This window comes from Elaeis guineensis, chromosome 11 (genome assembly GCF_000442705.2).
Source record: "Elaeis guineensis isolate ETL-2024a chromosome 11, EG11, whole genome shotgun sequence".
Lineage (NCBI taxonomy): Eukaryota > Viridiplantae > Streptophyta > Magnoliopsida > Arecales > Arecaceae > Elaeis > Elaeis guineensis.
The window spans coordinates 85,138,615-85,154,339 of NC_026003.2; the positions used below are offsets into that span (position 1 = coordinate 85,138,615).

Consider the following 15,725-nt stretch of genomic DNA (forward strand, 5'->3'; position numbering starts at 1 on the left):
TTTATGATGCAATACTATTTTTCATCATAAATAGTTTATTATTTATGATAAAAATATTTTTATTATCAATAATTTTAAAATAAAAAATTTAAAAATTATAAAAAATATAGATTATTTATGATGAAAATATTTTTATCATAAATAATATAGTGTTTATGATGAAAAATTATTTTTCATCATAAATAATCAATTATTTATGATAAAAATTTTTTATCATCAATATTTTTAAAAATAATAATTTTAAAAAATATAAAAATTATTGATTATTTATGGTAAAAATATTACATTATAAAAAATTTAGTGTTTATGATGAAACATTATTTTCCATCATAAATAGTCTATTATATATGATGAAAATATTTTCATCACCAATAATTTTTAAAAATTAAAAAATTTAAAAAATATAAAAATTATAGATTATTTATGATAAAAATATTTCATCATAAATAACTTAGTGTTTATGATGAATACTCATTTTTATCATAAATAGTATATTATTTATGATGAAAATATTTTTAATATCATTAATTTTAAAAAAATAAAAATTTTTAAAAATATAAAAATTATAGATTGCTTGTGATGAAAATATTTCATCATAAATAATTTAGTGTTTGCGATGAAAATAAATTTTATATCATAAATAATAAATTATTTATAATAAAATATTTTCATCTCTAATATTATGAAAAAATAAAAATTAAAAAATAAAAATTATAGATTATTTATGATGAAATAAAAAAATATCGTAAATAATTGACTATTTACAATAAAATTGGTTTCCATCATAAATATATCATTATTTATGATGAAACAGTTTCATCGCTAATAACTAAAAAAATTAAAAATTAAAAAAAATAATTTTCGACACTAAAAAGGAATCATTCTCTCAATATTCAGACTTTGTTGGATATTGCAATAAAATTCTTCACGCACAACTGAATCAACTGTCTATAAGATCCAGGAGCAAATCACCTCAGAAAATTAAATGCAAAAATTTGATTCAGAAAAAATGTCAACTTTCAACTGTATAAAGAATAAAACTTTACCAACTGTTCGATGAACTAAATTATGTCATTTACTTCTAAACCATCCCAAACAAATTTGACCAACAATTTCTTATGACAACAAAATCCTATAACATCTTGATAAACACTTAATTTAAGTCATTTAAAGCAAAAAGTTATATTTAATTTATTTTATTTATTAAGAATTTGATACTTTTTTTATGTTTTATAGGAGAGGGATTGCCGATACAAAGAGTCCGATTCGCAGATCAAAAAAACTCAAGTTTGAAGAAAATTAGACTTAAAATAAAATTAAAATAAAAGAAGGATGCATACGGTATTAGAGAAAATGAAGATACTATGCAAGGAACCCAAAAGGGATATAGGCATCATTTTAAAGAAACAAAAGTTTCTTTTTGTAATCAAAAAGCCTAACAGAGCGAGCGCACGGCAGTGCGGGCGCGGCAAGCGCGGGCGCGGCAGTGCGGGCACGCGGCAGAGCGGGCGCGGCGTGCGGCAGTGCGGGCGGGGGCGCACGGCATGGCGGGTTCACGGAGAGTTATGCTGGCGAACAGACGGACGGTATATGGATCTGAAAATTAAAGGAAAAAATATAATACTTGAAAATACTTCAAGAGGAAGAATTTGTATTTTCTTTATCTACTTGTGATCTTTCCATCTCTTCCATCCATCTTTTAGTCCTTAGTATTTTCTTTAGTCCCACATCTGAAAACCATGTAAAACTCCTCCCTCCTAACACCTATAAAAAGGCTCTTGTACTCCCATTTGAGGATCATCCCAGAAATTCTTCTAGAGCCTTGCATAGAGGAAGAGAAAGGGACTACACCATGAGCAGCTAGGCTAGCAGTCTCGGGAGTGGAGAAGAAATTTTGTAACGACACAGAATTAATATTAGGACCAACTTTTACTTTTCGGAGACGCACCGTGATCTACGGGTATGGGGCGTGCCGAGGAAAGAAGAGTTGTTTACCTAATACTTTTCAGAGACGCACCGTGATCTACGAGTACGGGGTGTGTCGAGGAAAAATATATATTTTTTCTAAGATTAATCGCATCTATTCAATTAAAAAAAAAAGAGATACAACTCTACTAGTGCAAAATTAATTCAAAACTCCCGAGCTCTTTATTTTCCAATTACATCAATTTTAAGATAATTTATTTTTTTTAAATCAAAACAACGCTTCTTTCTTTTATTTTGCAATCTCAACTTAGCCCAAGGTCCCTTAGGATACGATCTTGACTCATCCTACCTACATAGTGAGTAGAGTTATTTTTGATGTTATCAATGACTACGCATCAAATTTTGGCGCCGTTGTCGGGGACCTTGGCATGGTTGAATAAAAAAAAAATCACTGACATTTCATAACATTTAACTAAAATAGCATAACCTCAAATATAAAAATTTTTAACTTGATTGGATACCTTGTTTCTTTGCATTGCATCTCCATAATTAACTTTAAGGGCGCAACCCATTAACTAAGATAAGGTGGGGATTTGATCACCCTTCCTTGGCCCACAAATCACTCTCTTGCATTTGTATAACCTAGACCTTAATCTAAAATTAATTAGACGTTGACCCCTAAGGATTTCGAGCTCATTAGGACAAGTGATTCTGAGAGTTGAACCAGATTAGACTTGGTCAGCTAGCTGGTGTCTAGGAAAGTGGTTTGCGGGACGATTGGGCCCGAAGGAAGGTGGTTTTTAATTGGTTCCATTCGCTGACCTGGCCAATTTAATTGGTGTCTAAGGAAAGCAACGGGAGGACTCCCACCAACCTTACTCTTATCTGGCCAGTTGGTTGGTCAAGCTCCGACTTGGAGGGCTTGAAGGCTAACTACAGTTAGGAGCTGTCTAGAATTAAGGTAACTTTAGGATAGAGAGTCCACTGCGTGCTAACTTGATTGTAATTAAAATCTAACCATAACTAATTCTTCTATTAGTTTTAAGACTTCTTAGGATCTCTTCTTTAGAACTCTTTTCTCTCTTCTCTTCTCCTCTTAATAAAAAAAAAATAATCCTTAACAGACTATGATAGTCCTACATAGATCTTTTAGTTGCATGTTAGGTCGACAATCACTAAAACCCGACTTACAACCATTAGACGAAGAATTAGAAAAGACTCTTAGGACTATCCGAGTTAGAAACATGGCTGCACCTAGTGAGGCTAATCCTCCACGCTCATTGAGAGAATATTTCACTCCATCCTCGTATACATACTCTCCATGCATTCAAGCACCTCCAGTAGAAGCTACCCAATATGAGATTAAGTCTAGCATTATTCAAATGTTGCCATCATTCTATGGACTTAGTAACGAAGACCCATACAAACACTTGGATGAATTTCTTGAAATTTGTTCCATAGTAAAAATCCAAAACTTCTCCGATGATGCCCTTAGGTTGAAACTGTTCTCTTTCTCACTTAAGGACAAAGCCAAGCATTGGTTAAACTCCTTAGACTCTATAACCATTTCAACTTGGAAACATCTTCAGAGAGAATTTCTCAAGAAATACTTTTCAATTGGAAAAACAAATCAAATTAGAAAAGCTATCACTAGTTTTTCCCAATTGGAGGGTGAACTTTTTCATGAGACATGGAAAAGGTTAAGGGACCTCATTCGTAAATGTCCACACCATGCTGTCCCTAAATGGCAACTTTGTCAGTATTTTTATGATGGTCTATCGGAGAAACACGGACAAATAGTTGATGCATCATGTGGTGGGACATTCATGCTAAAGAGTAAGGATGAAGCCTGACAGCTCTTTGAAACACTTAGTGAGAATTCCCTACATCATATGTCTGCCACCTTTAGAGAACAACCCATGCTTCAACAAAAAAGAAATAGAATTTATCAGATTGGAAACATCATGGATATTCACAGTAAGGTAGATGAACTGTCCTAAAAATTAGATCATCTTCTAAATACTGGACAATCTCCGATTCCACCTAATCCAATCCTGAGTTTGTGCACGAGCAGGTTCAGCAAGCTCAAGTCCAACAAGCTCACAGACCAGAAACGATCCATATTCAAACACTTATAACCCCGGCTGGAGGAACCATCCAAATTTTTTTTGGAGACCACAACCAATGGTTGGCCCAGCCACACATCGACCTCAATATCAGGACCCAACATATAGGCATGGACCATACCATCAATTTCAAAATACTCCTCAACCATCTACTACTGGTCACAGCTCAGCTTTTGAGGAAAAAGTTTTAAAAGTACTAGAATGATTAGAAGTCAACACTCAGACCCTTAACTCCCACACACAATCCATTGCTAAGCTAGAGACCCAAATAGGTCAACTAGCGACTGCATTCAGTAGGAGGGAAGGAGGAAAATTACCTAGCCAATCCAAGAGCAATCCAAGAGGGCAATTTGTGATTGAGAGCTCTAATACCCCAGAAGCTTTTTCTGAACATGCCAAATCAATCATGACTCTGAGAAGTGGGAAGGTCATTGAACACACTAGTAAAACCAATGAGACCGACCCTAAACCTCTAACCGAAGCCAAATCACCCAAGAACAAGGAGGACCTTAAAATAGAAAATGAACCAACTGCATCGGAATCATCTTACTTGCCTAAAGCCCCATTTTTGGATGCCTGAAAGTCCCTATTCCTGCAGATAAGAAAGGAGGAAGACTCGACGAGATGTTGGAATTATTTAAGCAAGTCCAAATTAATCTTTTCCTTCTAGATGCAATCAAACAGGTCCCTGCTTATGCAAATTTTTGAAAAATTTGTGCACCCAAAAATATAAATCTAGATCACAAATCCCAAAAAAAGTATGCCTCACTGAACAGGCTAGTTCTATCTTCCAGCATGCCACTCCTCCAAAGCTTAAGGACCCAGAGCCCCCATCATTTTCTGTGTTATAGGAGATTATCACATTGAAAAAGCTCTTCTGGACTTAAGGGTAAGTGTGAATCTTTTACCTAGTTCGGTGTATAAACTTTTTAGATTCGGAGAACTGAAACCCACATCAGTCACACTGCAATTAGCCGACAGATCAATTAAGGAACCACGTAGAATGCTTGAGGATGTCTTGGTCAAGGTAGATGAGTTTTACTTTTCAGTTGATTTTCTAGTTCTCGACATGGAACTAAGTGGCAACCCAAGACAAATTTTTATTATCTTAGGATGACCCTTCCTAGCTACGGCAAATGCATGCATTAATTATAGGACAGGAGTCATGGACGTATCGTTTGGGAATAAGAAACTGAGACTGAATGTGTTTGGTGCTTCCTAAGGACCATCAATGGATAGTTGCTTCGAAGTAGAGACACTAGAAGATATTATAGAAGATGCAACACCCATAATTCTAGCACCAGACCCCTTAGATACTTGCTTGGCTCACTTTGGAGTGTATGACTTTAAGGGATATATGAAAAAAGTTAACACCTTGTTGGATACACCACATGATAAAACCACTCCTTCATGGATAATCAAGTATGAGCCATTGCCCACATTAGCCAGTACACCAATAGTCCCATCTTTAGAATCACTACCTATGTTAGAATTGAAACCCCTTCCTGCTACGCTCAAGTATGTATTTCTAGGACCCAATGATACTCTTCCAGCAATCATTGCATCAGACTTGACCCCTAATCAGGAAGGACAATTGGTTGGTATTCTGAAGGAACACAAAGAGGCTATCGGTTGGTCCATTATCGATTTAAAAGGAATTGACCCCTCCATTCGTATGCACCATATTCATTTTGAGGCAAATGCCAAACCCCATCGAGATATGCAGAGGAGATTAACCCAAACATGCGTGAAGTAGTAAAGAAAGAGGTGGTAAAGTGGTTAGATGCTGGAATCATCTACCCTATATCCGATAGTAAATGGGTCAGTCCCACTCAAGTAGTACCTAAGAAATCAGCTATTACTGTGATTGAGAACGAAGAAGGTGAACTGCTTCCCACTCGCATATCATCTGGATGGCGAGTATGCATAGATTATAGAAAACTAAATGCCGTTACTAGGAAGGATCATTTTTCATTGCCCTTCATCGACCAAATCTTAGAACAGTTAGCAGGACAAAGTTTTTCTTTTTCTTGATGGTTATTCAGGGTACAATCAAGTACCTGTATTTCTGGATGACCAAGAAAAGACTACCTTCACCTGCCCCTATGGCACCTTTGCTTTTCGACGTATGCCATTCGGACTCTGCAATGCACCCGCTACATTTCAATGGTGCATACTGGCTATTTTTTCAGATATGGTGGACAAATATCTTGAAGTTTTTATAGATAATTTTTCTATGTTTGAAACCACCTTTGAGGATTGTCTCCATAATCTTTCCAAAATTCTTAAATGGTGTATGGAGATAAATCTCGTCCTAAGTTGGAAAAAAGCTATTTCATGGTGCGAAAGAAATTGTATTAGGACATATTATTTCTGAAAGAGGGATTGAGGTAGATAAAGCCAAAGTTGAGGTCATTTCAAAACTACCACCCCCTACTTCGGTCTGACAAATACGATCCTTCTTAGGTCATGTCGGATTTTATAGACGCTTCATCAAAGACTTTAGCAAGATTTCAAGACCCCTGTGCAATCTGTTGGCCAAGGACACACCATTTGTCTTTGACGAAGACTGTTTGAAAGCATTCAACACATTACGAACAGTCCTGACAACAGCACCCATAATAAAACCCCCTGGCTGGTCCATTCCATTTGAGTTTATGTGTGATGCCTCTGACTTTACAATAGGTGCCGTCTTAGGCCAAAAAATCAATAAGAGCCACATGTGATCTATTATGCTAGCAAGACTCTTTCCGATGCCCAATTAAACTACACCACAACAGAAAAAGATCTACTAGCAGTAGTGTTCACCTTGAAAAATTTTGCTCATATCTGTTAGGGTCTAAGGTTCTAGTTTACTCTGATCATGCAGCTCTGAAACATCTCCTCTCAAAGAAAGATACTAAACCATGTTTGATCAGATGGATCCTTCTTTTACAAGAATTTGATCTGGAAATCCGAGATAAGAAGGGTTTCGAGAATGTGGTAGCTGATCACATCTCCAGGATCTTAGTTGAACACACGATAGGCATAGATGAGGTCAAAGAAAATTTTCTGATGAACAACTTTTCGCAATCTCCTCTAGCCATCCTCCATGGTTTGCCCATTTTGTCAATTACTTGTCAACAGACAAGTACCTTCTCACTGGACAAAACAAGAAAAAGATCGATTTTTCTCATAAATTAAATATTATTTCTGGGAGGAACTGAACTATTCAAATACTATCCTGATCGAGTTATTCGTCGTTGTGTCCCCGAGAGTGAATTCCAAAGCATTCTCACTTTTTGCCATTCTTCGGCATGTGGGGGACATTTTAGTGGAAGAAAAACTGCAGCAAAAGTACTGCAAAGTGAGTTTTATTGGCCAATGCTTTTCAAGGATGCACATGAATTTGGTCCAAGTTGTCTGCAATGTCAGCAAATAAAAATTTATCCAAGAAGGATATGATGCCGCTGACCCCCATTTTAGTAGTAGAAATCTTCGATGTTTGGGGGATTGATTTCATGGGACCTTTTCCAGCCTCATTTGGATTCGAATATATTCTGGTGGCAGTTGATTACGTGTCAAAATGGGTGGAGGCAATAGCTACACGGACTAATGATAATAAAGTTGTAACTAGTTTTATCCAACGAAACATCATTAGCCGATTTGGCTTCCCAAGGGTGATCATTAGTGACGGGGGGACTCATTTTATGAATAAATATTTTGAAGCACTTATGAAAAAATATAATATTACACACAAAGTGGCCATACCACATCACCCCCAAACTAATGGTCAGGTAGAGATGTCAAATAGGGAGATTAAACATGTTGGTGCAAAAATCGCCCACGTCGGAGAAGGTGGAGTCGAGGGAGTCGCGGTCGCCGTCGGAACCTCAAAAGAAGTCTAAACCGAGTTGGGGTTGCTCCAGCAAGACCCTCCGATGCTCAAGTCAGTTCTCTCCTCAACAAGAATGGAGTGCTCGAACGAAATTTTAGCAGAGTTTTGGGATAGAAATTAGAGCCTAGAGAATAATGTATCTGGGGTCCCTCTTTTATAGGCGGAGGGGGCAACAGACTGATAGCGATGTTTGTAACCGTCTGGCAGTGAGCTACCCAGGGTCAGGAGGAGATTGTTGCGAAGAGTAGTGGAGTGGAATCGTGGCCATCACCTGGACATGCCACGTGGAGTCTGTTGCGGGGAGTGGAGTGGCGTCCGTTGTGGTGACTTGCCAGAGGGTGAGGAACCGCATGGTATCCGTCGCAGGAAGTGAGCAGGATCATGGCCATTATTATGGTCTGCTAGGGAGTGATGGAGCCGCACGAAATCCATCGTAGGAAGTGGAGCAGAGTCGTGGCCGTTACTGCAGCCTGCCAGGGAGTGATGGAGCCATGCAGAATCTGTTGCAGGAAGTGGAGCAGAGTCGTGGCCGTTACTGCGGCCTGCCAGGGAGTGATGGAGCTGCACAAATCTGTTGCAGGAAGTGGAGCAGAGTCTGGCCATTATTGTGGTCTGCCAGGGGTCCAGGCCTGTCGGTCGAAGTTCGGTTGGAGTCGTCTCCGTAGAAGCCCGGATGAGGATCATTTGTCGAGGAGTCTCGCCAAGGCCTGTCTGCAATAAAATCCGAAAGGAATTCATCCATAATGGAAGCTTGGGTGAAGGCTTACGGTGGGAATCCGACACGGACCGCTCGTGGTAGAAATTTGAAGTAAATCATTTGCAGCGAAAACTCAGAGTGAGTCGCTTGCGGTAGGAGCTCGGAGTCCGACTCTCATAGGAGTCCGGACGAAGTCTTTCTGCAGTCGAAGTCGGAGATGAGGTCGGCTCCCGTAGGAGTCCGGGCGAAGTCTACCTCAATTGAAGTTGGGGGTGAAGTCCGGCTCCTGTAGGAGTCCGGACGAAGTCTACCTGCAATTGAAGTCGGGGCGAAGTCTGGCTCCCGTAGGAGTCCGGACGAAGTCTGCCTGCAAGTGAAGTCGTGGGGGAGTCTGGCTCTCGTAGGAGTCCGGATGAAGTCCGCCTGCAGCCAGAGTCGGGGATGAGGTCTGGCTCCGTAGGAGTTCGGGCGAAGTCTACCTGCAATTAAAGTTGGGGGCGAAGTCTGGCTCCCGTAGGAGTCGGATGAAGTCTACCTGTAATTGAAGTCGGGGCGAAGTCTGGCTCCCGTAGGAGTCGGACGAAGTCTGCCTGTAGCCGGAGTCGGGGATGAGGTCCGGCTCCCGTAGGAGTCGGACGAAGTCTACCTGCAATTGAAGTCGGGGACGAAGGCCGGCTCCCGTAGGAGTCTGGACGAAGTTTGCCTGCAATGAAGTCTTGGCGGAGTCCGGCTCCTGTAGGAGTCGGACGAAGTCTGCCTGCAGCCGAGTCGGAGATGAGGTCGGCTCCCATAGGAGTCATGGCGAAGTCTACCTGCAATTGAAGTTGGGGGCGAAGTCGGCTCCCGTAGGAGCCCGGACGAAGTCCACCTGTAATTGAAGTCGGGGGCGAAGTCCGGCTCCATAGGAGTCCGGACGAAGTCTGCCTGCAAGTGAAGTCGTGGGCGGAGTCCGGCTCCCGTAGGAGTCCGGGCGGGGTTTAGAAGGTGGTCGATCATCATGGAAACTTGGGTGGAGTCCGTCCATCGTGAAGAATCCGATCGATGCTGGTGGGGCTTATCCGTCAGCAAAACTTGGAGTGTTGCGGAGGCTCGGCCGCCAGAGAGGTTCGGAGATGTCGCGGTCGGAAGTCGGTAGAATCCCGGAGGGTCATTCCTGTCATGAACTTGGCTGGGGTATTTTATACCAACACCAGTCCCCTACTTCCAAGTTCGAGTTTGAATGAAGGAAGTACAGAAAAATTTTCACAGCCGAAGTTTCCCCTTAATTCTGTGCATGATCCCCTCAGATATTCTGGCATTTAATGCGTGCGTCTGGAGTCTTTTCAAATGGGCGATCCGAAGGGACCTTTTAGAATTTCCCTGGTGCGTTGGCCAGGTACGGTGCAGTAATGGCTATGTCAGCTGTCAACCGCTTTTAGCCGCCTGCGGAGGGAGTGGGACACGTGGCGAGCGTGGGTCGGCCTGGGGAGATCCGCGATCATTATAGCGTCGGATCCCAGGGTCTATTTAAACCCACCTTTTCGCCTTCAGGAGTCTCATTCGCTGAGAGTTCTGTTGGTGTCTGCCTTCTCTCCGAGAGCTCTGACCCTCTTTGGCGTCCGCCTTGGCCCTAAGCGTTCTTCGAGTCATCCCTGTCCTCGCCCCTCTGCATCCTTCGGAGCGATCTAGGTTAGTCCCGGAACCTTCATTTTTCTTCTTGCCATTTAGGGGCCTTTTCTCCTCCATTTTTCTTCTACCTCATTCCTCTGGTTTGGTCCCCCGCAAACCTCTCGCCCCTTGTCCTACCTGATTTCTCCAGGATCTTTAGGGTCTTTGTTTGAAATGTCTTCCGGCACCTCCGCCTCTAGTGGTTTCAGGAGTTTGTCCACCTCAGCCCCCCAGAACCCCCTCACCGTAGACGAACCCTCATCTAGGGCTGGGCCTCACCCAATTTTTGCGCCGGGTGCCATTCCCTGTTCTCTGACTCTGGATGAACTTCTACTGATAAGGTTTAGTATGGAGTTCCTCCGAAGTATGATCTGGAGCTTCCTGGTCCCGCCGACCGGGCTAGCACCTCTCCACCTGGCTGTTTCTGCCTGTATCAGGAGGCCTTCCGTGCTGGACTCTGGCTTCTGCTTCCACCCTTCGTCGTCGCCCTTTTTCATTTTTTGGACATTTCTTTAGCTTCAGTAGTGCCAATTCCTTTAGGTTTTTGATAGGGTTCCTCTCCCTTTGCCATGTAGTCGAAGTTCAGCCATCTTTTTTTTGTTTAGGTATTTTTACACCTTCAAGCGCCACCCCTCGGTGAAGGATTGGTGGTATTTCTCCCCCAGTTTGGCAAGAAGGGGTTGCTGAAAGGTGCTCCCTCTTCAATCCATAACTGAAGGGAAAGTACCTTTTTATCCACTGCCCGACCTTGAGGCTGGGATTGCCCCCTTGGGGCTCCCTGAGGGACTCTGTCCGTCGGGCTCCTAGCCTGAGGGAGGACGACCTTCAGGCCGCCCAGAGGCTTCTTGGTTATTCGCTCCTTCCCTTCCCAACCTTCTGAAGGAGCAGTTTTTGTTCAACATCAGCCTGAGTCCCTGGATCCTGCGAGTATCCCATCTTTCCTTTCTTTTTTTTTTTCTTGCTCTTCTCTTCTTTCTCTCTCTTTTTTTTTTTGCACACCACTTCTTCCTTTTTTACCCTTCACTAATTTTTTTTTCTTTTTCTCTCTCTCTTTTTTTAGGGATGGATGCCGAAGCAGCACGGATGCTCGCTAGGGGTCTCAAGGCCCACAAATGAAAAGGCGCCGCGACCTCCGGATCAGCAAAGAAGGCTAGAACGGAGGAGATGAGCTCGACCACGCCTGCCCAAGCGGCCTTCCAGTCGACGTTCCTTCGGACGTCGAACCTCCGGATCCCCGGGCCTCTTCTAGGAGTCCCCCCACTGAGGTTCCCATTTCGGGGTCCGTTCCGCAGAGGCCCCGGGGTCGAGAGGGGGAGGAGAAGAAAGTCGGTGGCCCGCAGGGTGAGTAGCCGTCGGGCCGCCATCGAAGAGTCCCACGATTTCGAAGAAGAGCCGGGGAGAATCCCTTCAATGATAGGGACTTGATAAAGCGGCTGATTGACGGCTGCATCCTGCCCGAGGTCATCCAGAGGATTGATCGTGCCGATCTCGAACAGTGGGTTTGAGACTCCCTAGGGTCTTTTCTCGAGGTAAATAAATTCACCTTCCCCCTTCTCCTCGCTCCTTCATTTAATTAGCTTCTCAACTTTCATTCTGACCTCCTAGCCGCCCTTGCAGATCGGGCACCAGCTCCTTGCCAATATCGAGGTGACGAACTAGGCGACAAGGGACGTCATCCAGATGGAGGAGAGTCGCCGGGCCGAAGTCGCTCGCCTCAAAGAAAAGGCAGCCGAGGTAGTCACCCTCCAAGAGGCCCTGGAGAAAGAAAAGCAGTCCTGGAGAAAGAGAAGCAGACCTTGGAAGAGATGGTGAGGAAGGCGAAGGCCGAGGTCGCAAATTTGGCGGAGCAGATCCCGATCCTAGTCTCGGAGGCCAGGGTTCTAGCGTGGAGGAGTTCAAGGCCTCTACAGAGATGAGGGACCTGAACGTCAAGTTCGGCCAGGAGGCATTCATCAAAGGATTCGAGCTCTGCCAGGAGAAGGTGGTCAGGAAATTTTCGAGCTCGATCTCAGCTTCTTGGGCGAGACATCTAAAGATGAAACCGGTCCCTCTCCCATTGCTACTGCCACTGCAGCCCCCCTTTCGGGGACACCGAGCTCCCCAACTCCTACTTCAGAGGTCTGAGACCTCTGACTTTGTATTTTTCTTTTATTGTAATTTTTCTTTTCCCTCTTGTCTTTAAGAAACATTCAATCAATAAAATTAGGTTTCTCCTTTTAGAGGGCTTCTCCACTCTGCTCCTCTTTTTTTTATTTTGCTTTATGCAATGAGATGTGCCTTGATGCTTTTGTCTCCCGATGGTAGTGTCCTGCCGAAGCGCTTCCCTTGCCACAGGAATTTGCTGAAGTCCGCGATCCAACGTCTGAAGAAGAAAGTTCATCATTTAACAAAAAGGTTGAAAGAGATGGATGAGAGCTTCGCAGGTTGAGGGAGAGCCACTCTGAAGCCACCGCGGAGGCCAACCCTTTCGGAACCTCCACGTGAAGGGGATCATGGAGTACAGTCGGAGGAAAGTGAACTTCGAGAGGGAGCTCGAGGAACACAAGAAGCGTGCCAGCGACTGATCTTGGCTCAAGCTGCCAAGATCAGTTCTCTCGAGTGGAGCTGTCGGCTGCACAAGAGAGGATTAGCCAGTTGGAAGGAAGCTCGTCCCAGCTTCCGACTCGGGCTGACTGTGACGAGAATGGTCGAAGAAGGTCTCCGACCTTCAGCAACAGCTCTAGGATGTCGAGGCGAGCTATGACGCGTACCGGGCCGGCTGGTGCAAGCAGGTGGATGAATACAGGGGGAAGCTCAGGATGGCGACCGATGAGATTGCTCGCCTTCAAAGGCAGCTAGCTGAAGGGGCTCAGTTTGCTCCCGTTCAGGGTCCCGACGAACTCCAATCCCTGAGAAGAATCGTAGAAGAGCTATCCATCGCCCTTGGGGAGGGGAAGGTCGAACTGCAGCAATTGAAGATCCAGCTGGTGTACGAGCAGCGGGCAGTCAAGGAGCGGAGGTGAAATCTGAGGTCCTGAGAAAGAGGCATCGAGAGGTGGAGAACGAAAGCCAGCAACTTCATCGAAGATATATGGAGATGCTAATGAGAGAGAAGGAATTGGAAGAAGAAGTCGAAAGCTTAAGGCACTCCCTGATGAGGGTCGAAGCCGAAAGTCCGAAGTTGGGAGAAGCCGGGCCCCCTTAGGGCTCTTTTTGTCTTTCGTCCTCCTATGTGTCTTCTTTTGCCGCTTGTTTGTTTGTCGGTGTTGTTGCTTTTCTTTTTCTTTTTGATGCCGATGTCGTCAGGAGGTTCTTGGGCATCGCCGCATCGGCTTGCTTTTTTGTCATCTTTCTTCTTCAGCTCAAGGGCTCTGTAATGCACATTTTGCCAATGAAATGAAAAAGTTTTTGTTACCTCTTTTACTCATGTGTCGAATTGTCATTTGCCGAGCTTCCTTCAGCTTTTTCATTGTCCGATATTGATGCCGTTCGGAAGTACCCGATCGCCGTCGCATTGACCCGTCCTTCTGTTTATGGCCGCTGATTTGTCCGGAACCACTCGGGTTTGACACCTCCTTTTAGAGTTCAAGCTAGGAGGTCCGGGCTTATCGTCGCCCTGAGGAAGCCGCCTTATCTCTGGCTCGTGTTGAGAGCTTTCTTGAAGATCGAGAATTTTGATAAGAACCCCAATCCTTACTGAGACAAGGTTCCTTGCATCTTTGATGCAATTTATTTTTCATTCATCGCTGATGCAGTCCGTTACTTTCCTTTTTAACTCCCCTCCCTTGTTCTTTTCTTTTTTCGAGTGAGGTTTTCCCTCTGCTCTTGGTGGGGTCATGGGGTGCGAAGGGTCGCTGGGAAGGTTCCTTCTTCCTATCTGGTCTTAAATGACCAGATCTTGACTGGCGTCAGGACGGGGTTCTTCCCTATTTCTGACATAATCTATTTAGCTCAGGTTAGGATGAGGTCCTCCTCTTTCGCTAACAGGGCTATGGGGGTGCATATGGACGCTGCGGGGTTCTCCCCCCACCGTCTGAGTGTAACCGTGCCTTCGACTTTGCTCATGTTAGGGCGAGTTCTCCCTCCCTCGCTTCTGTCCCTAACATGGCTGTGTAGGGGGGCGCCATAATGGGTGCTGCTGGGGCCTCTCCCCCATCCGGTCTAAGGGTAACCGGGCCTTCGACTTTGCTCATGTTAGGCGAGGTTCTCCTCCTGTCCCTAACATGGCTGTGGGGGCACATATGGGCGTTGCAGGGCCTCTCCCCCCATCCGATCTAAGGAGAACCAGGCCCTCGACTTTGCTATGTTAGGGCGAGGTTCTCCTCCTATCCCTAACATAGCTGTGGGGGGCATATGGGCGCTGTTTGGCCTCTCCCCCCATCGGTCTAAGGAGAATCGGGCCTTCGACTTTGCTCATGTTAGGGCGAGGTTCTCCTCCTATCCTAACATGGCTGTGGGGGTGCATATGGGTGCTATTTGGCCTCTCCCCCCATCCGGTCTAAGGGTAACCGGGCCTTCGACTTTGCCCAATTAGGGTTTTTTTTGTTGTCCGAAGGGGTCGTCCCCTGTCGTTACAAGTCCGTGCCAAAAAGAAAAGATGTGTAGATCTGAAAAGAATCTTGATTTAAAGTAGAGTCGTTCGTTATACATTTACAAGTTTTCAAACCCTAGTGCTGTGGAAGGTCTGCTTCCTGTCAAGGTCCTCCAGAGATGGAGTTGATGATCCCGATTGGAGGCCGATCTCTAGGCTGCTCTTCCCTCCTTGGCGGCTAGCTGCGGCAGGGCCTTGGCCGATCTTTTCTACCCTCAGGCCGGCGTCGAATGAACCTATCAAGTCGACCTCGTTGGATGAGCTCCTCGATCTCATCTCGAGCTGGATGCATTCCTCCATGTCGTGGCTGTGGTCATGATGGTAGAGGCAGAACTTGTTAGGATTGCGCTTCTCGGGTGCGTGGCATCCTCTCTGGCCTTGGGAGCTGCTCTCTACCTCCATCAACACCTGGGTTTTCGATGCGTTGAGGGGGGCATAGCTGCGAATCTTCCTGGGGGAGAGCCCCACGAGCCCGGTGCTCCGAGCTTCCTTGCCTGCATGCTCGGGAGGAGTCTGGACGCGCTTGTGCCCGGAGGAGTTCGAGAACGTGGCGAGCTTCTCTCGGCCCTTTTTCGACTGCGGCTTACTCGAGTCTCTCGCCTGTCGTCTCTACGGTCTCCTCATCCTTCATTTGAAGGCTTCTTCCGCTCGGGCGTACCCTTCGGCCCGAGCCAATAGGTAGCAAAATCCCTGGGATACTTCTTTTCCAGGGAGAATAAAAGGTCATTCTTCTGAAGGCCGCCTTTCAGGGCGGCCATCGCTACGATTGGTCCAAGTTCGGACCTCCAACGCGGCGACATTGAAACGGTTGATGTAGGCCGAATAACTCTCCCTCCCTCTGCTTGATGTTGATGAGGGACTCCGAACCCTTCCAGGACGCCG

The 15,725-nt window shown here is 44.8% G+C and overlaps 1 non-coding gene across 1 annotated transcript; it reads right to left on the reverse strand.

Annotated features, from left to right (window-relative positions):
- Positions 1-3,558: 3,558 nt before the first annotated feature.
- On the reverse strand, positions 3,559-3,664 carry LOC140852670 (small nucleolar RNA R71). Its single transcript, XR_012135572.1, has one exon. It is a non-coding gene; the product is annotated as a small nucleolar RNA R71 (small nucleolar RNA).
- Between the last annotated feature and the right edge of the window lie 12,061 nt (positions 3,665-15,725).